The 24128-nt window shown below is 35.6% G+C and overlaps 1 pseudogene; it reads right to left on the bottom strand.

The window, feature by feature from the left end:
- Positions 1-2794: 2794 nt before the first annotated feature.
- LOC131631737 (DEAD-box ATP-dependent RNA helicase 36-like) lies at positions 2795-5210 on the bottom strand (annotated as a pseudogene).
- Between the last annotated feature and the right edge of the window lie 18918 nt (positions 5211-24128).

Below are 24128 nucleotides of genomic sequence, written 5' to 3'. Positions count from 1 at the left end.
TAATTGAATCTGATCACGTGATTGTTGCACCCACGCACCCTTTATGGTACCCTTCTTGTTGCCTTTTGTCTGTTGCCTTGTTTTTTTGCAGAATAGCCATGCCCCTTGAATACGAGGATACCTCAGCAATGTTGCCCTCAGTTTATTCAAAGATCATAAGTCCCTAATGATGCTGCCTCGAAGTTGCCTACGAAGTGCTGAGGTATCCTCTAGTTGCCTAAACGAAAGGCTATTCTGATCCTTCCCTTATACTACCTGCCCCTATATGGCATGGGACAGTCTTGTGGCGAACGATAATTCGACGACCCTTCAACCTCCAAATAAAAGGACTTCCCTACCCTCCTATGGTATGGATTACCTTGAAAGGCTAAAAGAACATTTTTCATCTAACCAGGTAATTTGCCCCTAATTGCTTTGCTTTGGTTTAAAAATCTTTTTATTACTCTTCATCTTAAAAACTTCAATAAGGCTACGCTCATTTACGAGCTAAAGTCCTTATTTCTTCTTCTTCTACCTTTCTAAAAAATTTGGCCTCAAAACTAAAGAGCAAAGCAATTAAGAGCCCATGGAAAACCGTGGATGCAAAGGGTGCCTTACACCTTCCCTTTGCATAAATTACCCCCCGAACTCAGTGTTTTATTTAAAAGGTTTTTCCTATTCTTTTAGCCTTTCCGTTTAATTTGGATAAAATAAAAGTCTGTGGCGACTCTTGCTATCCGCAACATTTTAAAAAAGTCAGTTCACCGTATCACATAACATTATCCTCTTTTTAGCTTTTCAAAAATGAAAAACTCACTGAAAAAATCATCTTCGTAGAAGTAACATCAACATTTTTCAAAAGTGGGAGCCTGTACTTATTGGTCTTATATGTTGAATCATTTATGAGCACAATTAGAAATGTGTTGATCAACTTGATGGAATCAAGGTGGGCTAAAATATATCTCAAACGGTGACTCCATCCTCAAACACTATGTATCTAGAAATATTGTGATCATCATCCAAAAGCTTCAACATTTGTGGCATTTCATTTCTTGGTTCTCTTATCTCCTTGTTGTTTACGACACACACATTGTATATTTGATTAATATTTGAGACATGTTTAGGTCTTTTTTGTTTCAAAGTTGCAGGTATGTTTTTTGGCTACACCATATTCAATGTCATGTCAGAAACAAGTTCCTTCTCCTCGATATTAAGGATACTTACAATAGGATGGTCAACTAACTTGTAACATAAGTCATGATTATGTATACAAGAAACGACATTAAATTTTCATGTATTATTCACATTATGGTATCCTTGCACCTTAAAAGAAAACTCATATTTTCTCATTCTGGTGTCATCAAGTTTCAACTTTCTAATAGGTTTTGTGTACGTGCCACTTCTTTCGCATCTCCTTGTCACAAATGTCTGTCTTCTATCAAAACTATTATCAGACCTCCCAATTACAACATTGAACCCCAATTTGGCGGCCTCCATAGAGATTCATTAGAGCATATGTTCATGATCATCAAACACTTATTTAGTTGTAAATTGTTCACGGACATCTACCTCGACAACAATTGTTTAACACACACCTCGACATCAACCGGTTTAACATCATCTTCGATATCAACCGGTTTAACATCATCTTCGACATCACTCAGTTTAACACCATCTTCTACTTCATCCAATTTAACATCCATATACACGGTAGCTTTGTGAAAAGTATCAGGGTGGACCATATATACAACCAAGCATAACAAAAAAGCAGATTTAATATTGAAATTAAGATTTTAAAACGATTTGGATATGCATATTCGGATAACATGTAACCTACTTAAAAAATCCATCTCCGGACGTAGCGTTCATTTTTACACATTAAAAACTAGATTAATGCAAGCAATGAGAAAGCAAATACATGTACATTACCTTAAATTTCATGTTTTTTTGCTTCTTTTGATGTGATAAAACACAATAATGTTATTTTGGGGTGCAAAAGTTGATTGAGAATGGAAGGAAGTTTTTAAAAGGTTTTGAGAGCAAAGTGGTGTTTTCAGTTTTCCGCTTTGATATTTCGGAGATGCATCTATAAAATTGTCATTGAATTGTTAAAGAAACTAGCTCAATCAACTAAATACACCATCAATGGTTATTTCAGAGATTCATCTCCGGTTCAATTTTTGGTATAAATGGAATTTGTCTTATTTTCAATACTTTAGTGTGTATTAGATGCATTCGGAGATGTATATCCAAAATATAGAAAAATAAAATCAGATTTTTAGTGTGTTCACCTTCACCCCTTGGGATGGGTGAATAAAGTAAACTGAGAAATATTGGTAACAAAAATTTAAAATCACAGTAACAACCAAATTCACACACATTGGAGATACCATAAATTATCATTTTTAAGTTATTTATATAAAAGATTGAATCACCAATTGTGAATAGCATATATACTAAAGGCTTCATTTTTTATACTCACTCGTTTGTTATCCTCACTCAGAGATTGGATTGCTTTTGGTGTTTTTGAGCTTAGACCAAAGTTAACTTGACCAAGCATCGAAGAAACTAAAAAATGCATCCCAAACTTGCAGTTATCTTGCAGGGATGCATAAGAAAAACCCAATTTACAGATACATAATGTATATGCAACACTACTATGATTTAGCCCATCTTTGTCCAATTCTTGAAAATATACCTCTAACTTTCTCATATCTTCCATTTTTGCCTCGTATTAAGAAGAACTCTTCAAAATCCATTTCCGTGTTTAGAGAAATTATAATTCTATGAATTAATTCCTAGGTATAATAATTTACTATCTCTTCTTACTCCTTTTCTTCAGTGATGATATATCAGCTGAAGCATCGACTTCCACTTTTTCATGTTTATTTCCTTTCTTTGAAAAATTATTTATTTCTTTTTCTCTTACTTCTTTGCTTTAATAATCCTTTTTCTTCTAGCATTTTTCAGTTTCTGATTTTTCCGCTCTTTTTGCTTTCTCTTCAAAACCATCATCTATCATCTTGATTTTTGCGACATTTTTAGCACTGAAAACCTACAATGCATCAAAGTAGACAAGTCATTAAAAAATTAAAATAATTTTAAAAAAAACCTATAATATTGACAAGCCACAAACAAGCACCTCATGAGAGAAAGCACCTCATTTTATTTGTATTCAATCAAATCAAGTTGCCCCTCTATTTCAAGAATGAGATCAACATCATTCTGCAAATGTTGTTAAGAAATGTGGTTGGGCTTAACTCAACCCTACAAAACCGACTTATAGGATGAGGATTACCCCCACTTATAAGGACATGTTCATACCATATATTGTCCGATGTGGGACTCTTAACAAATGTCAAATTCATTTGATGACAAAAGAAAATCAATGCAAAACAAATATCAAAGTCCTAAAATGATCTTGTTTAATATATGAAACACCTTGGTCACAATTGACATTGTCCAAACAATGCCTAAGATAAATAGCCACAAGGACTCGACATGATTATCATATCGTAAAAATAAAATGTGCTTACCTGGGTGACAAGGCTAAGAGCAAGTCCCCCTCTTCCTGCTCTTGCAGTACGACCAACACGATGGATATAATCTCGTGGAATCCTACAGGTGAATAGTTAAAATATATTTCATCAAATTCCTCAAAGACAAATGAAAAAAAAATAGCAAAATTGGAAAAGATGAGTAACCTTGGAACATCATAATTAATAACAAAGTCAACATCTAGAGAGATATCTGCAAGTGGAGACAAAAAGACAATGGCAGACTGAATTCCCATATCTTTCATTTTAGACAAGATATGCAACAAATACACATCCTTCACCTTTTTAGGGATGAATACAGCTTGTTGAGTAAGCTTTTCAACTTTCTGAAACCCTTCATAAGCCTGGAACGCATACAGCTTATCTTGATAACGCTCACGCAACTTCTGCAAATTACTAGTTGTGGGTGCAGAAAGAATAGGTTCTGCCGGTTTTCTGGTAAGTACTGAAAAATAAATTTCAATTCCTCCTGAAACCCAACATCCAAGACTCGATCTGCTTCATCCAAGACAAGAAACTACAAAAGCAAGTGTCAAGTAGAGCATAATCATAGCAATTTTTAATCTACTTAGAATATTTTAAAACAAATAAATGCATAAATATTTGTAATATTTAATCATACAAGTAAAGTATCCAATTTTGATTACTAACACATGTGAAAGAGATTCTAACACATGTGAGAGGTTGTTAGCTCTTGTGGTGAGACTATTTGAGAGAGCTTATTGAAATAAACATGTCCATAAACGTTTTTAAAGTTTATCTCCATAAACTCTTGATGATCACATGAAAATAATTAGCCTATATATAAGTGTTTACGAAACACGTTCAACTAAGGTATGTTTGAATTGGTGGTATGGAATGAAATGAAATGGTAAATAATAAGATTATATTGTTTAGACTTGGAAATAATGGATGGAGCGGAACGTGATCAAATTCACTTCAATCTTATTTCATCCAATCCTTCAATTTTCACTCCATTTGATTTGGGGTTTATGCAATAAAATGAACTAATTTGTTATGTTCCCTTCAATTAAATTATAAAAAATACACAACAATGGAATGGAATCTAAGTTTCATTCCGCTCTGCTCAACTCAGTTCCAATTGTTCCATTCTGCTTCTTTCAATTCCATCAATTCAAACATAGTCTAACTTTTTTTATTTAAAATCGGCCTAAAATCAATTGCATCAATTCACCAAATTCGTCATGAGCAATACCTTAGTCCTGGAGAAAACAGGAGCAATTTCCGGATTATCCTTAGGCAAGACATTAATCCTCCCGGGAGTAGCAATAACAAGGTGAGGCCTGACAAAAAACTCCTTAATCTGTCTAAGCATATCCATTCCACCATCTCTTCCAGCACATATATGATCCAAATTGCTTGACACACATCATAGAATCCTGCTATATATTTAGTTTCACATGATGATAATGCCACCACATGTTGCTTTCTCGAACACTATGGGATTGTAGCACCACATACATGAAAGAAGTAACCAGTTATGCTTATTCTATCTTCCTTATCTTCACACCGATCAACATCTACATAGCAATTAGTTATAGCTTCTTTGCTTTTAGAATCTTGTGGAAACAAAATTTTACAGTTTATTAATCCTTTTAAGTATCCCAGGATTGTTCTCGCAGCCTTCATGAGTGACATCTTTGGTTCACTCATGTATTTGCTCACATATTCAATAGAAAAACCTATATCAGGTCGACTTTTGTACACATATCTCATAAATCCGACAATTTATTTGAACAAAGTTACATCGATTTTGTCCTCTTCTCCATGCTTCTCTTGTTTCAAATATGGTTCGACAAGCGAAGATGCAGGATTCGAAACATTTATTCTGAATCTCTTGGGTATCTTTTAGACATACTTCCTTTGATGGAACATCATACCTTGCTTGGTAATTTTAAATTACATGCCTAGGAAATAATGAGGTTTCTCAGATCCGACATTTCAAACTCGTCATCATCAACTCTTTGAACTTCGGAAATTTCTCCATGCTATTTCCAATTACCAGCAAGTCATTGATATATAAGTAGATGATAGTTATATCTTGTGCCACAACCTGAACATAGACACCATACTCATACTTGTATTTAAAAAATCCCAATTCAACTAAGTATGAGTTAATCTTCTTGTTTCATGCCCTAGGTGCTTGTTCGAGACCATAAGGACTTTATGCAACTTGTACACTTTCCTTGCATCCTCTTGTATCACAAATTCAGGAGGTTATGTGACATATATCTCGTTATTTAAATGATCATTCAAAAATGTTGATTTTACATCGAAGTGAAATGTCGACCAACCTTGCACACATGCCAAGAATACCACCAATCTGACAGTCTCCAATCTTGCAACAGGTGCATATACTTCAGAGTAGTCGGGTAATCCTTCTATGAAGAAATCCTTGATCTATAAACCTTTCCTTATGTCTTGTTATCGACCCATCAGTATTATGCTTCAACTTGAACACCCACTTCACTTTGATAACTTTTGTGTGTGATGGCAATTTGACTAACTCCCATGTTTTGTTTTTTCGATTTCTTGTAACGCTTCAACCATAGATAAATTTTGTTGTTTATTCTTTAAAGTCTCGCTATAGTTGATTGGTTCAGCACCTGCAAGTAAAGAAAAATGAACTAATTCTCCATCTAGTGCGACTTCATCATCACCAACCACTTCATAGTCTTGAAGTCTTGCTGGATGAACTCTAGTTCTTTAAGATTTTTGGTTTATGCTATAGCTACACCCTCTTTGACTTTGACTATTTCCCCTTTGACTTTTTCCCCTTTGACTCTTTCCCTTTGACTTCGACTGTGTTAGGAATGTTAACAAATTCTTTGACTTCCACTTCGACATGAGTGTCATCGACTAAAATTTCTTTGTTGATGCCATAACTCATCAAAGGCTTGTTAATTGCATCACTAGAATTCCAATCGCATGTAGAATTCTCATCAATCATAATATCTTGACTCATTAAGATCTTCTCATTAATTAGATTGAATAACTTATATGCTCCAGTTTTTTGATATCCTACCAGAATCATAGGTTCATGTTTGTCATGAAGCTTTCTTCTTCTTGCATCAGGGATATGCTTGTAACAAATAGAGCCAAACACCTTCATATGTCTCAGTGATGGTATTTTTCCACTCCAAACTTTTTCAAGAACCTTGTTCTTCAGTTTCTTTGTAGGACACATCTTCAATATATAGACAGTAGGGGTGAGTGCTTCACCCCATAAGGATTTTGGCAGATTCTTCTACTTCAGCATGAATCTTTTCATATCTAATATGTCTTGTTTCTTATTTATGTTATTACATTATGTTGAGGAGTATAAGGAGCAGTTACCTCGTGATCAATACCATATTTTGCACATAACTCGTCAAATATATTGGACTTGTATTCGGTACCTCCATCTGTTCGCAGAACCTTAATCTTCTTTTCACTCTAGTTTGTGGCAAGAATATTAAATCCCTTAAAGATTTCAAATAATTTTTGTTTTTTATTGATCACATATATCCAACTTTTTAGACTATACTCATAAAAAATTGAGACAAAATACACGTTTCTAACAATGGTATGATCCTCAAAGGGGACACATACATATGAATGTACTACTAATATACAAGAGGATATCATCGGCATAATCAAAACCAAATACTTTATGGACTGCTTCCTTACCAAGAAATTTTCATAAAGTTTGTCGGGAATCATAAGACTTTGTATACCATTTACCATATCTTGATTGATCAGTTGATTGAGTGACCTAAAGTTCATATGGCCAAACCTCAAATTCCATAACCGATCAAAGACTTAAGTTTTCAGGTATTGTACCTCAGTCAAACTGATCATGGTCTTAAATGTTCTATTCTTTGACATGGGAGATTTCAAGACCAAATTATTTCGAGTTTCGAACAGCTCCAAGGCTCCATCTTTCATAACAACTAGGAAACATTTTTCGACTAATTGTTCAATACTTCGAGGATTGCACTTCATTCCAGGTGCATATAATACATCGTTGATCATAGCTTTTGCTCCTTTGAATAACTATGTCGCCAGTATCTTCTTCTTGCAACAAGCTATTATTAGAAAGTTTGACCATGCTTTTCTTCGACACAACGAAATCTGCTAACCACACTCTTTTACCAGTCATGTGATTCGAGCAGCCTATGTCGAGGAACCAGATCTTAGAATCGACATGCTCATTTGTAATTGTAGTCATGCGCACCAAATCTTCATGATCATATGAATCTTGTCGTGCATGGTTTTCTCCTTCATCCTTACCTTTTGTTGCTTCCTTGTCTTTTTTTTGTAGCAACAACTCTGGGCCAAATTACCCCACTTTTCACAGTTATAGCACTCCACACCTTTTTTTCTTCTTTATCTTTCTGATAGGAGTTTCCTTCTCCTATTTTCAAGGATTCAGAAGACCTATCATCGACCTTATGCTTTTGACAAATTGACCAAGACTTCTTGCTCTGATTCTTATCTCTTTTTCCCTTGAACTTGTTGGAACCACCATGTTTCTTCCACGTCTGAGTCTGTAGTGTTTGTACTGAATCTTGAAAACTTTTCCTTTTAACAATCCTCATCTCATGTTCCTCCAACGAACAAACCAAATCTTTTAGTTTTAGGGTTTTAAGATTGATGGATTCTTGAATAGATACGATAATGTGATCAAAGTGAGAGTTCAAAGTACGCTTGAACTTCTCAACTATCATCTTATTAGTTAGGGTTTCACCACAATCTTTCATGATATGGACAAGATTTTGCACCTTATATACATATCTTGCAATCTTTTCTTCTTCTCCCATTTGTAGTAATTCATACTACCTTCGCAGCGTTTGTAATTTGATGACTATAACCTTCTCGCCTTCTTCGAAATACTTGAAAAGAATATCACATGCCTCTTTCCCCAATTTAGCATGAGAAATCTGATCAAGGTTCACTGCATCTACTGCATATTAAATAAAATATGCAGCCTTACAATCTTTCTTCTTTGCATTCTTGTGATTGACTCTCTGAGCATCGGTTGCACTATTAGCAAGCTCGGGGACGCCATTGTTGACCACTTCAAGAGTTTCATGAAAATCGAACAATGACTTCATCTGCTTGATTCATCGATTCCAATTTTTGCCATCGAGGATTAGAAGAGAATTTGTAATGTCGTTGGTGTCATTCATCTCTGTAGCAATTGATTAACTATCCACGATCTCGGAAACATAATCACCGACGTGTGTTTTCTTAAAAACACGATCAAGAACTTAACCGGAACTCTAGATATCAATTTGTTAGTGCGTGAGGCACTTTGGGTGAGAAAAGAATGGGGTATAAGTCTTAAAAATAGGGTTTATTATTGAATATATATATATATATATATATATATATATATATATATATATATATATATATATAAGTAACTAACTTTCAAGCCAAATAATTGATTTGGGGTTGGGGTTGGGTTACACAATTTGAATTATACTTTCAAAACAGCCACCATGTTAAAAAATAAAACTCGATCAAAGAGAGTTTAAGATACAAAATTCCACTTGAATTTTTTAATGATCAAGCCCTATTCCATAGCAAAAACTGTCTCCATCCTCGCCTTCTCCAACAAATATGCATGCTTCTTCACATGCCTCTTTAAACTAATAATGATAGTGGTGGAATATTCAATTTCCTTGTTCAGACTCTAACAAATCTGCATGTTGCTTCACATGCATCTTCAACCTATTGATGGTATTGGTTGATAAGTGTCAAAATATCGTTATTTTGAGTATATATTTGTGGCACTAAACAATTCTATTCCTATGGTTTTTGTCATACAATTCCCACTTTTGTGTATATATTCACATACTTTAGGTTTCAACTATTTTATTTATCGTTTAATTGTTTTTCCTTTGTTTTTATAGGTATTCATGCATATCGGAGCCTAGAGGAATAAAGGGTCGAAGGCACGGCTTCGATTGCGCAGTTTTGGAGCTGAATAAGCAAAATTATGCAGAACAGTCCGCTAAGCGACCGTCCAGCGTGCTTTCTAGAGACGAACCATATTTTTGGTTCCGCTTAGCGGAGATAGCCCCGCTTAGCGAGCTTACGTGTACAGCTGCAGATATTTGTGAATAAAGGTGGTCCGCTTAGCGAAACGAGTTAGTGCTCTTAGCGACCATAGCAGATTTTGCTTTTATATTCTTTCATTTGACACATTCTAGGTTATGGTTTTGGGAAAGTTTTTGGTCCCAACTCCATCATCTTCATTCTTATAGTAGGATTAGCTTAGAAAACAACACCCGGTCATGCACTTGGAAGATCGGAGGTGGATTTCTCATCAATCGGAGCTGACAACTCGCGAGATGTTTGGTTTATCTCTTTTATTCTCTTTGTTGGGTTTGTTTGTATAGTTACTCGAATCTTATGTATATTTACCGATTATAATGTTATATTTAACTTGCTTTACATATCTTTGTTGATGTTATCCTGGATTTTTGCTCTATGTTGGGGATTTTGGTTGCTTTAGAGATAAACTTCTTGAATCCTTATCTAGGATGATAATCTGTTGGTTCTGAATTCTAGAGATAGATTTAGAGATAGCATTCACCTTTTGTATCTTTACGTAATGCTTTCGTGTTTGAGCGGCGCGCGAGAGATCGCCAACGCGAGAATACGGATGTTCTCGCAGCTTCGCGTTAGAGATAACCTTAGTTGTGAGATGATATCGTTTGTACTCCAGAAATGGACGCTTATGTGAGAGATACGTGATAACATAAATGAGTATCGTAGGTTGAGTATAACAGGTTGGTAAGTGTATGTTTGTGAAGAGTGAATATATTTACATTCCTAATAAGTTATTTCTCTTCTAAGAATGTGTTTATTTTTTCCTGTTTATATCTTTTTATCTTTTTTTTTTATTCAAATCCAAGCTCGAAATTGTAGAAACTGTTGAATAGCATCTCTCCATCTCTGATGACGATAAATCCCGGATCAATATGTCTAAATCTTTTGTTGCTTGCCGCTATGCGTGTTTCAACAGCGGTGGCATATTCAACTGCCTTCTTTAAACTCTTTATTTTTTTATCAAGTTTCTTGACCATTTTGTTTTTCTTTTTTCTCCCTCTCTGATTTTTAATTCAAGTTTCTTGACCATTTTATCAAGTTTCTTTAAACTCTTACTTAACATAAGTGATTCGTGTGACAAAAATAACTAAATTGTTGAAAAATGTCTAATTTACATTGGCCAAAAATACCAAATCATTTATGGGAATACATTTTCGAAACGCTGAAGTGTGTATATTATGAATGGGTTCGAAAATATATTTTTATATTTTCACAATAATGATGCAAAACAAAAAAAATAATAATTATTAATGATACAAAACAAAAGGCCAAATCCAATTGACTCTTTGTAAGAAAGTCTTTCAAGTTTGAATCTCTTAAACTTGGCCAACCAATTAATTGCCTCAATGTATAAACATGTTATAATAATAGTAATTATTCGATGTGGGACTCAAACCTAGCCTTCAATGTTCTGAATTTGTTGGAATTGGAACCATATTTACCGTAGCTGCAGTCACTCGACGACCTTGTCATGTGCCTCACACATATAACAGACTTCTATCTCTTTTAGAAAAATGGCCTTGATGACTAACAACAATTAATCAAAAGATTTGCCTCATGTGGCATCTGCAAATATGCAATTTCGGGTTAAGTGAAATTTATATTTATGAGAAATTGTAATAGCTAGGAATATAAATTGTTATTTTAAGTTTCAAATGTAAATCTACAATAAAAAAGTTTCTAATACAAATTTAATATTTCATATAGCAATTCATAAAATACACAATTGCACCAGAAGTTTTTTTATTTTTTATTATATAAAGAAAAATATTATATTTATAATAAAAATATTATTATTTTCTTTCATTATTTTTGCATATTATATATGAATTAATATATGTACAGAAAAATGTTATGTTACAAAGCCGGCAAAATAAATTTAGTTATTTTCCTTCAATATTGCAAGTACAGTTTATTTTAAAAAATAAAATAAGTTTTAATTACAATTTTAGGTTTCTTACTTTAAAGCATTTAAATAATTAATTATTATATTTCACATTCAAATAATTTGATCTTCTATCATATTTTCACGCTTAAAATAATTTATATATTCATTTTTTTAATAACATATAAAATATGACAAATTATCATATAAGAAGAATGTCAAAAAATTTCAAATTTAAAAAAGAAAATTAGTTTCATAAATAAAGTAACATCAAAATAAAAATTGTAATTAAGTAAAACTAAAACATAATATTTGAATACAATTTTGTTAAAAAAAATGAATAGTTTGTGAAAATCAAAAGGCCAGACTCAATAGTTTCAAGTTTAGAGTTTGTTTGAGTTTTGAATCTTTTGAATTTGGCCAATCAACTCTCTGCCTCAATAGTCTACAAACCTTTTACGTTAGTAGTAAATATTCGATGTGGGCTTATTTTTTACTTTGATATGCACTTGTTTATAACTTGGAAATAAAGAGAAAATATGGTTTTAAAGCTACATTTTACTGTGGTTTATTTTGTCATTAAAACAATGAGACTAGCTAAAAACTATGAATCATGGATACTCTAAAACATCCATCCAGGAATAAATACATTCCATAGATGACTAACAATTAATCAAAAGATTCAAAATATATGACTCATTGATAATTGACTTTGCAATAATCTCACCTAACTAACAACAATATGTATGATGAATGATTGCTTTTTCCTCTATTAATCCAGATATTGTTGCTTACAGCTTGGAAATTAAGGGAATATATGGTTTTAAAACAACATTATTCTGCGTTTTTTATCGTGTATTCATCATTCGGTAGAAATCTTATATATGTAAAACTGACCAAGAGTCTTAAAGGAAGGAAGAGGTGTTGGGGTTAACCCGTCATTGTTATTAGTAGAAGACCAAAATAATAAATACATTATGGAACATGGTAGAAAAAAACAATTGTTCATGAATGGTACCTTCTGAAACATTAATTATTCATTTGATTGATTCTGTCATGGTAGGCATGTGTCGCGGGCGAAAAATCGTTTTGTTCCTCTTTTTTGTGGGATGAGACACCTGATGCCTTCTTTGGGCTCGAGTGCTCATAAAATGATTTTTCTTTTGTACCGACCAAACTTTTTATTGTTTCCAAAAGAGGAAAAGGAAAAAAGCTGCAATAACCTAAAAGTGGGGGGAGAGATCTTGGGTAAGAGGGTTGGTTATACGAAGGGAAGGTATTAGCACCCAACGTATCTATAGTACTCTATAGGATTCTTTATTGTTTTTCATTCTATGTTACGGTGGAGGTTCTGTTGTGAAATAGGTGGGACCTAAGGTGTTTGTTTGATTATGCTCGCAAAGATCATCGCGATCCTCTGCATACATATCCCTTAGAGGGAATCAGAGCATCTGTAGCTCGGGGTCTACGGGTGCTAAGGTTTGAATGGTTTGAGGGAGAAGTTTTGCTCGCCAAGGATACGACCTTGTGCCTACGTATTCTCAAAGGGATGTTGAGAAAGTCAGAGCAATCGTAGTTCCCACTTATGCTAGTGGAAGCAAAGGAAAAGAGACAAATGTCATCTAAATGTTCGATGTATCTAATCTATATCATCACATACATCTGTTTGATTTTTGTTTGAAAATCTTTTCATTATAAGCCCTGGGCCATGCCACTTATGGCGCTAGAATGATAAAGATGTTTTTGTTGTTTAACCAGCCTTGTGGCAAAAACTTTCAATGAAGTCAGCCTTGTGACAAAAAGTTTTGATTAATCAGCCAGCCTTGTGGCAAAAGTTTCAATAAAGTCAGCCTTGTGACAAAAACTTTGATTAATCAGCCAGTACGGTGGCAAAACGGTTTGATTGATTAGCCAGCCTTGTGGCAAAAAGAAGTTTGATTGATTAGCCAGACTTGTGGCAAAAAAGTTTGATTGATTGATTGTTTGTGATGATATAGAAGAGATACTCCTATCATAGAGATGATAAATGTCTAATCTCCTAGGGTGTTTTGATTTGGATATTTGGGATGCTTATAAGAAGCCCGTGGGTCCTTGTACGAAGCCCAAGAGGAGGCTATCCGAGGGTCCTTGCATTGTAAGCCCAAGAGGAGGCTATGGGAGGGACAATCCAGGGTCCTTGCATTGTAAGCCCAAGAGGAGGCTATGGGAGGGTCACTCGTTTGTACAAAGCCCAAGGGGAGGCATGGTATAGTTGGTTTGAGCTCTTAGAGCGATTTCACCGGGAAACCATACTATATGTCCTAACCTAAACTAGGGAGATTCTTTGCACGAAGCCCAATAGGAGGCTATGGGGAACCTAGTGTTGTACTAAGTTGAACAAGCATATATAACACAATCACAAGTATGAACAAGTACGAACAAACATGAACAAGTACATGAACAAATATGAACAGTTATACATATATGACAAAGTGTGTGTATATAATGGAGTTTATGAAGGAAATATACCTGTAAGCATGATCCATTTGTATACACAGGGGCTCGGGACTCATACTCGGGGAGAGGTCCACTTGAATTTATTCAAAACTGTGTAAACAGGTATTCACAAAAGGGCTTGGGACTTATACCTACATGGAGGCCCATGGTATTTTTGGGAAGATTTAAAGAAAACCTTCATTTTTGATTAGTTATTCAAAGTTAAAAAATCAAACTGATCGAGGTATGTACAAAAAAGTGTATGTACAAAAAGGCGTACAATGAAATACCTAATTTCATGTACGAGAATGGGACTTATACCTACGTGGAGGCCCATGTTTTATTTTATAAAACATGGTTGATTGTTTTATTTACAGACGCGTTGTTTGGAAAACTGTTTGAAAGTTTGTTTGAAAAGTATTTGGTTTGAAAGAGTTTTCTATACAAAGAAAAACTGTACAAAAAGGAAAAGAAATGGGACTTACACTCTCTAATATTCGAGAGGCCCCATTGTTTTGAAAATGAGTTGCATGATTTGAAAGTGAATTGATTACTGTTGTGAAAACAGTTGATTGAGTTTTAGGCTTACCTCGAAGAATGAGAAAATTGGATTTCTGAGTTTGAGGTGTTACCGTGATCTTCAAGTGATATGCTTGGAATAAAATAGGATCTCAACAGATATTAAGCATCCACACCAGCAGAATAGAACGTCGGATAAGTTCACAGCTTACAGCATTCTTTGATCATCCAGTAATTGTTTAAGGATTTCTACAGCAAATGGAAGACCAAACAAAATAGACAAATCCAAAAGACAAAAGAGAAATAATCTCGAAGTCTCGGATGAAGTTAGAAAATTCAAGTGATGTGCAACAGTAATCAAATAGAAACTTAAATGATTAACTACACAAAGTTATATGAAAATATCAAATTCAAAAGAAATTAATCTAAGAAAATATATCTTTTTTTTTGTGATTTTTCATGGAAGGAAGAAAATAATTAGAAAACATGAAATTAAATATGCATCTAAGATATTTTTGTGGTTTTTTTCATGAAAAGAGAAAATAATTAGAAACATAAACTTAAATATGCATCTAAAATATTTGTTTGGATTTTTTAATAAGGATTAGAAAATCAAACTAAATCCTATATTAAAATAAAAATACTAAGTCTTTTTTATGCAAACAATCTTTTAAAGAAAATTAAAAGAAATAGTTAGTAAAAAAAACCAAGTAATTGGGCCAGAGGTGTGCTGAAAATCGGATGGGGTGTGCAAAGCAAATAAAAAAACATCATTGGGCTGGACCGGGTCGGGTCAGTGTGACCCGGATCCGCCTCTGCTTAGCACAAGAGTTGGGTTCTGAAAAAACCCTAAAACAACACATAGAGGCAGCGCCTCTTTCTCCTTCCTCTCTCACGTTATTTTCTGAAAAAGAACAGAGTGACAACCAACCAACTCGATTCACCCTCTCGATTGCTCAGGCGAGTTCTCTCCACTCTCTCGCGATTCTTCTCCGTAAACAACAAATCCCTCACTCACAGTTTCCTTCTACCGCGGCCATGGGAGGAGCTTGAAGAAGCTCACACAAAATATGATGAAACTACAAGGATAACCTCAACTCTACAACAAATTTTGACTTGATTTTAACAGACTCATGAACAGGGCGAAAATCTGGGTAAGTTTCCTTCGAATTTGATCTCTGTTCTGTGATATAGCACTAGTAGCTTACTGTATTTCGGTTTTCAGATAATTGTTAAGTGCAACAATTATTTATGCACTCTCTGTTTTTTTTCTTTTCGGTTTACAGGTACAGCAACAAATATCAGAGAGGTTGAGAGTGAAGGCAGGATCGACTTACCTACGGCAAGGAGAATTTCGCCGGCTTAATTGTTGTGGTATGTCTTTAATCCTTCTGTTTCTGAAATAAAATCTACTGCAAGCTTGTTGTAATTGCTGCGCTTTGAACTTGTTGGATAGGTTGCTGAGTTGTTGAATATTTTCTGCTGGCTTTTGAACATGTTTGTTATTAATGCTGAATTTTAACTGTGAACTGTCGATGATGTTGTTACTGCTGTTGTGAATTGTTGCTATTGCTGAATTTTGCTTTTACTTACAGCAACAATAACTCAATCTCTATGTTTTCAATTTTCAGCTATGCACAATAATAACATATTTGCAAGAATGATTTAAACAACAATATTTGAGCATGAGGATGAATACAACTTACCTACGGCGAGGAGATTTTCGCCGGATTTATTGCTGAGGTATGACTTTAACCGCTACTGCTTGCTGCCAATTGATTTCTTCTAACAACTTTGCTTAACAGCTTTGCTTCTTGTTGTAGGCTTTTGATGAAGGTGATGCCATAACACCTCTTTGGATATTAGGGAGACTTGAAGATGGCCTTCAAGTTGGAACTCTCTACACCAAGGTATGAAGAATTTCTTCTTCACTCTCTTCAAACCATGGAACTTTGTAACTAGGAATTCTCACTTCTCAAGTGGTTTTCTTTGGTTTGAAGAATTGCTTCTTCTTGCCAAGAAACTTGAAAACTATGAGAGAAAAGAGAGAAGTGAGAAAGCTAGTAGTATAGTAGCTTTGGTGTGTTTTGCAATGAAGTGAACACTTCTATTTATAGGAAAAGCTTAGGATGTGTTTGGCAATTGGTAATCTTGATTGGCAAGTTTCAATCATTGCAAGATAAGAAAAAGAATATATTCTTCATCATTGCAAGAATAAAAAATAAGAATAAGAATATTTTTATGCAAAGATATTTTTCATGATATAAGCCATGTGTGTAAATTTTTATGTCATTTTATGATATATCTAAGTTGCATAATTTTATGACATAAAAATCTCTCTTTGGCTTTCTTTGACTTTTGCTAATTTCACCCCTCTTTTTGTTTCTTTTTTTTCATGTTGCATGAGGACCTTGAAGAAAAGCATGAAGAAATTTGATCTTGAAGAATGAAGACTTGAAGAATTCAAGAATTGCATTTGAAGTTTTATTTTTTTCTTTTCCTTGTAATTCCAACTTTGTATGAATGAAACTTTGTATTCTTGCAAATGAATGGAATTTTGTAATTCTTGAATTTTGGATAAAGTCCACTTGTAATGCATTTGAAATTTAGAACTTTGTTCATGTAAAAGAACTTCACTTGTAATGTTTGAATTTCTCTTAGAATCCTTGAATGGATTTGCTACTCAAAAATGAAGTTTGAATTTTCTTGAATGAATTTTGAATTTGAAATTCAATTCCCTTTGATATAGAAAATGATGGGAAATCCTTGGAGTAATGTGAAGAATGTTCTTGCACCAATGAACTTTTAATTCTTGAATTTATGGTTTAAAACCATACTTGAAATAATCTTTCAACAAATGGACTAAAAGATATTTCTTGCAATTTCGGTGAAATTTCCATGAATTGTTTCAAACTTATACCAATTTTCAAATAATCCATATGAATCAATTCTTCACCATGATGAATCCATAGGCCAAAATCTTGAAATAGATTCCAAACAAAACTCTTGAAACACACAAATCGGCAATGGCGCATTTAAAATGAAAGCACCCACGTACATGAAATTATCTTGCAAAGAATGAGTGAATGAATGAACAACCCTAATTTGGTCGATTCAAAGCTTTTGAGCTTGTCGAAGTGAATTTTTTTGAAGATTATTGAAACCTTTGATTGACTTCCTGGGGATTTTTAGGGTTTCCCAAATGTGATCCCTGATTTTAGTCCCTGATAGTTCAAAACCCTGATCTGAGGATTTGTCTGATCAATCTTTGTGTAGGAGGTATCTTGAGCCAATAAATTAGATCAAGATAATGCACTTAAGGTCTTGATATCATGTCCCAAGCCATTAGGTCAAATTCTGAGCAAAAGCCAGGAGTGTGCTGCCTTCAGTCAAAACCCTAATTCAGTTGATTCAAAGCTGTTGAGCTTGTGAAGTGAATCTCTGAGGACCAAATGTTGATTGTTGATGAAGATAGTTCTTTTGAGATGGAGGGAGAACAAAACCCTAATTGGTTGTTACTTGTACTGATGAGTGATTTCTTGATTAAACCCTGTTGAGTCACAAGTAGCAAACACAAGCTATGCAATTTGTTAGAGATGCAAATGATGCATATGCAATGATATGAGGTGGTATCTTAGGTCAAAAATTAGGGTATGACAGATGCCCCTATTTAAGTTTCTTCAACCTGAGACATGAAGATTGAAAATCTTCGTTTTGATAGGGTGGAAGAGACTTAAATATCAGAAGACGCGAATTTTGGACCTAAGATACCAAAATTGCGAATGATGCAAGGATATCTTTACCGAGGGAATATCAAGAACTGACTCCACTGGGGAAAAGAGATCGGGAAAGATGTCTCAATCCGTTTTAGGAAGAGAATCCGTTTTTTTTCTTTTCGGGAAAGCAAGTGTATGCTTCACCGGGGAATGATAGCTTTGTAAGAAGAGCTTACCTATCGACATTATCGACTATCAGCTTGGGGATAGACTTGTTAATAATGCGAAGGTGAAAGGTATGAAACTATATTACCGACTACCAGCATGGTGATAGACTTGACAAGGTAAAAAGAGTTTCAAAGGTTCGGTTAATATTACCGACTATCAGCCTTGTGATAGACATGTTGAATAATATAACCAGAACAAAAGGATTACCGACTACCAGCCTTGTGATAGTGGTTTTGAAGACATGATCAATTATCAGCCGAGTGATAAAATGATCCTGGAGACTTTGCTAGGGAAATTACTGGTTATTCAGCCTTGTGAACAGTAATAAGGCCCTGATCGTCAAATGATCTTCATGATTGATTTTCTTGAGAGGAAATTTTTTGAAAGAAACATAAACTGCTCAGATGATGAGGCTATTGTTTATGGTTCTATTTTTCACGACTCTGTTTGAGGAATCGGAATTTGAATCTTTGGTAAAGACAGGGTTCTAACCAAGAATGAATTGGAAAGAGACAGTCAAACAAGACTTTGTACCCATGAGGAATGAACTCAACTGGGGATTTTCTCCTTTGTTTTGAGAGGAGAAACTAAAGCAACCTTCTTCCACGAGGAATGATCTCAGTGGGGAACTGGGGAAAGAAAGGATGTTATTTCTGCTTATGGGTGACAACCTACTGGAGAGATGACACGCCCATACTTGTTTCTTTTTTCTTTTCTTTCTTCTTTTTTCTTTCTCTTCATTTTTCTTTTTTTTTGGGATAGATATATCCTAAACAAGTAAGTATTGAAAAATGCAAGAATGCATAAATGATGCAAATATGTATGAATGATGAATGTCATGAATGTAGCATGCATACTGACAATACTGACAGACAGAGGAGTATATACTGGAGAAGGACCGACGTCGCAATACAACCAGATACTTGGCAAATGTTCTTCAATACGGTGTAGATAACACAGGTGATGAATGATGCTTCGTGCCTTAAACTTCTCTGGGGAAGATAAGCATCTTTTCTTATTGAGATGGAAGAACTTCTTCACTGGAGATTGGCATCTTCGTCACTAGGGATAAAAGACCTTCTTCACTGGGGATAGAAGAGCTTCTTTACCTCGAGGGATAATTGCTTCAAGAATTCTTTTCTGGGACAAGAATACCGTTGTCTCAACAATTTTCAGGGAGAATCCTTTTGTTCATCCTATGGAGACGACTGCTGATGTTCCTTCCGTTGTTCACAACTCAAAGGAAAATTTCGCTTTTATTTTGAAAAAGAAAAGTGAAGTAAATTCATTTAAAACTTATTTTTTCTTTTTTGTTTCAAAAGTGAATAACACAATTAAAGCGTCATTTTGCAAGCTGAAAGAAATTAAAGATTGCAAACAAATGGGCACAAGGCTCAAATTTATTTAATAGGATGGTAATCAGCTAAAGGCGTGATTCCATGGAGTATTTACAAAAGTTGGAAATGGCAATTATGTGGAAAAGGCTACATTGAAAGCAATAACTACTATTCCCCAACAACTTTGAGTTCCAACTGTGCTTGTCGCTTCAGATTGGCGATGATTTGATCGAAGTTCCTTTGATGAAAAAGACCCTTCAGGTGACGAAGTACGGACTGATGCAGTTACTTTGTCATAAATCCCTAATTTTTGCCTAGATTGCCCTTTCAGGTTTTCAATCTACCAGGATGAATTTTTCTGTTTATTGTCTCTAATTTTTGCCTGGACCGCCCTTTCGGGTTTTCAATCCACCGAGACGCTCATTTTTGCCTAAGTCGCCCTTTGCGGGTTTTCGACTTACCGAGCTGTTCTTTTGTATTTTTTTAGACAAAGTATTTCTTGACTGCATCAGCATTCACAGGATATGGGAGTTCATCACCATCCATGGTTGCAAGAGTCATGGCGCCGCCAGAAAATGTTCTTTTGACAACATACGGGCCTTCGTAATTAGGAGACCATTTGCCCCTAGAATCTGGTTGAAAAGACAAGATCTTTTTAAGCACGAGGTCACCTTCTCGAAATTCACGAGGTCGAACCTTTTTGTTGAAAGCTTGTTTCATCCTTGCTTGGTATAACTGTCCATGGCATAGAGCAGTCATACGTTTTTCTTCGATTAAGTTCAACTGATCGTATCTGCTTTGACACCATTCAGCCTCTGATAACTTAGTCTCCATGAGGACTCTCATTGATGGTATTTCAACTTCTACGGGGAGCACAGCTTCCATGCCGTATACTAGAGAAAAGGGATTTGCCCCTGTTGAAGTACGCACTGAAGTACGGTACCCATGTAAAGCAAATGGCAGCATTTCATGCCAGTCTTTGTAAGTGACGACCATTTTCTGGACGATCTTCTTTATGTTCTTGTTGGCGGCTTCGACGGCGCCGTTCATTTTTGGTCTGTAAGGAGAAGAGTTATGATGCTCAATCTTGAATTCCTCACATAATTCTTTCATCATCTTGTTATTCAAATTTGAACCATTGTCAGTAATGATCTTGCTGGGAATACCATATCGGCAAATGATGTTATTCTTGATAAACCTTACAACCACTTGTCTTGTAACATTGGCGTAAGATGCTGCTTCGACCCATTTGGTGAAGTAATCAATTGCTACCAAGATGAAACGATGACCGTTTGAAGCTTTTGGTTCGATCATTCCAATCATGTCGATACCCCACATGGAGAAAGGCCACGGAGATGAGAGAACGTTGAGTAGAGTCGGTGGCACATGGATCTTATCTGCGTAGATCTGGCACTTGTGACATCTCTTCACGTGTTTACAACAATCAGATTCCATTGTCAACCAATAGTATCCTGCTCTTAAGATCTTCTTGGACATTGCATGCCCATTTGAATGAGTTCCAAAGGACCCTTCATGCACTTCATGCATTAACATGTCTGCTTCGTGTCTATCCACACATCTGAGCAAAACCATGTCGAAATTTCTTTTGTATAGCACATCTCCGTTCAGGAAGAAACTGCCAGAAAGCCTCCTTAGAGTTTTCTTATCTTTGTTTGATGCCCCAAGCGGGTACTCTTGAGTTTGAAGGAAGTGTTTGATGTCGTGAAACCACGGTTTATCATCGATGACTGCTTCGGTTGCAAACACATAGGCGGGCCTTTCAAGGCGCGTGATTCTGACTGTAGGCATATCATTCCAATGATTGACTTTGAACATGGAAGATAGAGTAGCCAAGGCGTCTGCCATTCGATTCTGATCTCGAGGTATATGATGCAATTCAACCTGGTTGAAGAAAGTCAACAGACGTCTTGCATAATCTCTGTAAGGAATCAAGCCAGGGTGGTAAGTTTCCCATTTGTCTTTGATTTGGTTGATCACAAGGGCTGAATCTCCATATATGTCGAGGATCTTGATCCTTAAGTCAATGGCTTCTTCGAGACCCATGATACAAGCTTCATATTCTGCGATGTTGTTGGTACAATCAAATAGCAGTCTGGCGGAGAACGGGATATGAGTACCCTTGGGAGTGATGATGATTGCCCCAATTCCATTGCCAAAAGCGTTTACTGCTCCATCAAAAATTAGGCCCCATCTTGATCCAGGCTCAGGACCTTCTTCGGGTAATGGTTCGTCACAATCTTTCATCTTCAAGTACAAGACATCTTCATCAGGAAAGTCAAGCTTGAGAGATTGATATTCATTAATTGGTTGATGCGCCAAATGATCAGCGAGAATGCTTCCTTTGACCGCTTTTTGGGCACGGTACTCAATGTCATATTCGGATAACAGCATTTGCCATCGGGCAATCCTTCCTGTTAATGCAGGCTTTTCAAAGACATACTTGATTGGATCCATTTTGGAGATTAACCAAGTAGTATTGTTGATCATGTACTGGCGGAGACGTTTTGAAGCCCAAGCCAAAGCACAACATGTTTTTTCGAGCATGGAGTAACGAGACTCACAGTCTGTGAATTTCTTACTCAAGTAATAGATGGCATGCTCCTTCTTACCGGTTTCATCTTGTTGTCCAAGCATACAACCCATGGATTCTTCCAACACAGTAAGGTACATGATTAATGGTCTCCCTTCAACTGGAGGAATCAATATTGGTGGTTCTAACAGGTACTCTTTGATACTGTCGAACGCTTTCTGGCAATCTTCAGTCCATACAACCCCTTGATCTTTGCGGAGAAGCTTGAAAATTGGCCCACATGTAGCAGTCATTTGAGAGATAAATCTGGAGATGTAGTTCAATCGTCCGAGAAATCCTCTTACTTGCTTTTCAGTTTTTGGTGCAGGCATCTCTTGAATAGCTCTGACTTTGTCGGGATCTACTTCAATACCTCTTTGGCTGACAATGAAACCCAAAAGTTTTCCAGATCTAACCCCAAAAGTACATTTGTTAGGATTCAAGCGAAGCTGATATTTCCTTAGTCGTTGAAACAACTTCAAAAGGTATTCAATATGTTCTTCTTCTGTGCTGGACTTGGCTATCATGTCGTCCACATAAACTTCAATTTCTTTATGCATCATGTCATGAAAGAGAGTAGTCATTGCCCTTTGGTAAGTTGCGCCGGCATTCTTTAATCCAAATGGCATCACTTTGTAGCAAAATGTACCCCATGGGGTGATGAAAGATGTCTTCTCCATGTCTTCAGGAGCCATCTTAATCTGATTATAACCGGAGAACCCGTCCATGAAGGAAAAGACGTTGAACTTAGCGGTGTTATCAACCAGCATGTCAATATGTGGTAATGGAAAGTCATCTTTGGGACTGGCTTTGTTTAAGTCACGGTAGTCAACACACATTCTGACTTTGCCATCTTTCTTCGGAACTGGCACTATGTTGGCCAACCATTGAGGATACTCCGAGGTGACAAGAAAACCTGCGTCGAGTTGCTTTTGAACTTCCACTTTAATCTTGTTAGCCATATCAGGGTGAGTCCTTCGCAATTTCTGCTTAACCGGCGGACATTCTGGCTTCAATGGCAAGTAATGCTGAACAATATTGGTATCCAACCCAGGCATGTCTTGGTAGGACCAGGCAAACACGTCAACATATTCTTTGAGAAGGTCTGTCAACTTACTCTTGACATCAGCATCAAGCAGCGATCCAATGGTCACTTCTTTTTTGTCTTCTTCAGAACCCAAGTTGATCTTTTCTAAAGGCTCTTTGTGAGGCAGAATGGCTCTTTCCTCGTGCTTAAGTAATCGAGAGATCTCGTCCGGGATCTCCTCTTCCTCCTCTTCTTCGGCTTCGAACACAGGAAACTCAAAGTTGGGAAAGGGCATAGGGTTATTGCATTCAATGGGTTTATCAATAGTAAATCTGCACATATGATTTATATCTATTTCAGAAAATTTATGAATGCAAGAGTGTATGCAGATTTTTTTTGAAAAGTTTTTTTTTATTTTGGTTTTTTAGGATTACCATTTCCAGAAAAAGCAAAAATAAAACATATAATGTAGGGAATTCAAAATGACTCTTTATTTATGATTCATTTTTGAAACAAAGCCCTAAACACAAACTCATTTGCCTTGGGCAGGACAAAGAGGGAAACTTTTAAAAACAAAGCCCTATACACAAAGTTATTTGGGCGGAACATTTAAAAGCAAAGCCCTATAAAACATCTCTCTGCTTTGGGCAAGGCAGGAGGTCAAAATAACAGCGAGGTGATTACTTTGAGCG

Source organism: Vicia villosa, unplaced genomic scaffold, assembly GCF_029867415.1.
Source record: "Vicia villosa cultivar HV-30 ecotype Madison, WI unplaced genomic scaffold, Vvil1.0 ctg.000858F_1_1, whole genome shotgun sequence".
Lineage (NCBI taxonomy): Eukaryota > Viridiplantae > Streptophyta > Magnoliopsida > Fabales > Fabaceae > Vicia > Vicia villosa.
The sequence above is the reverse complement of the archived record's forward strand: the minus strand, read 5'-3'. Positions and strand labels throughout refer to the sequence as shown.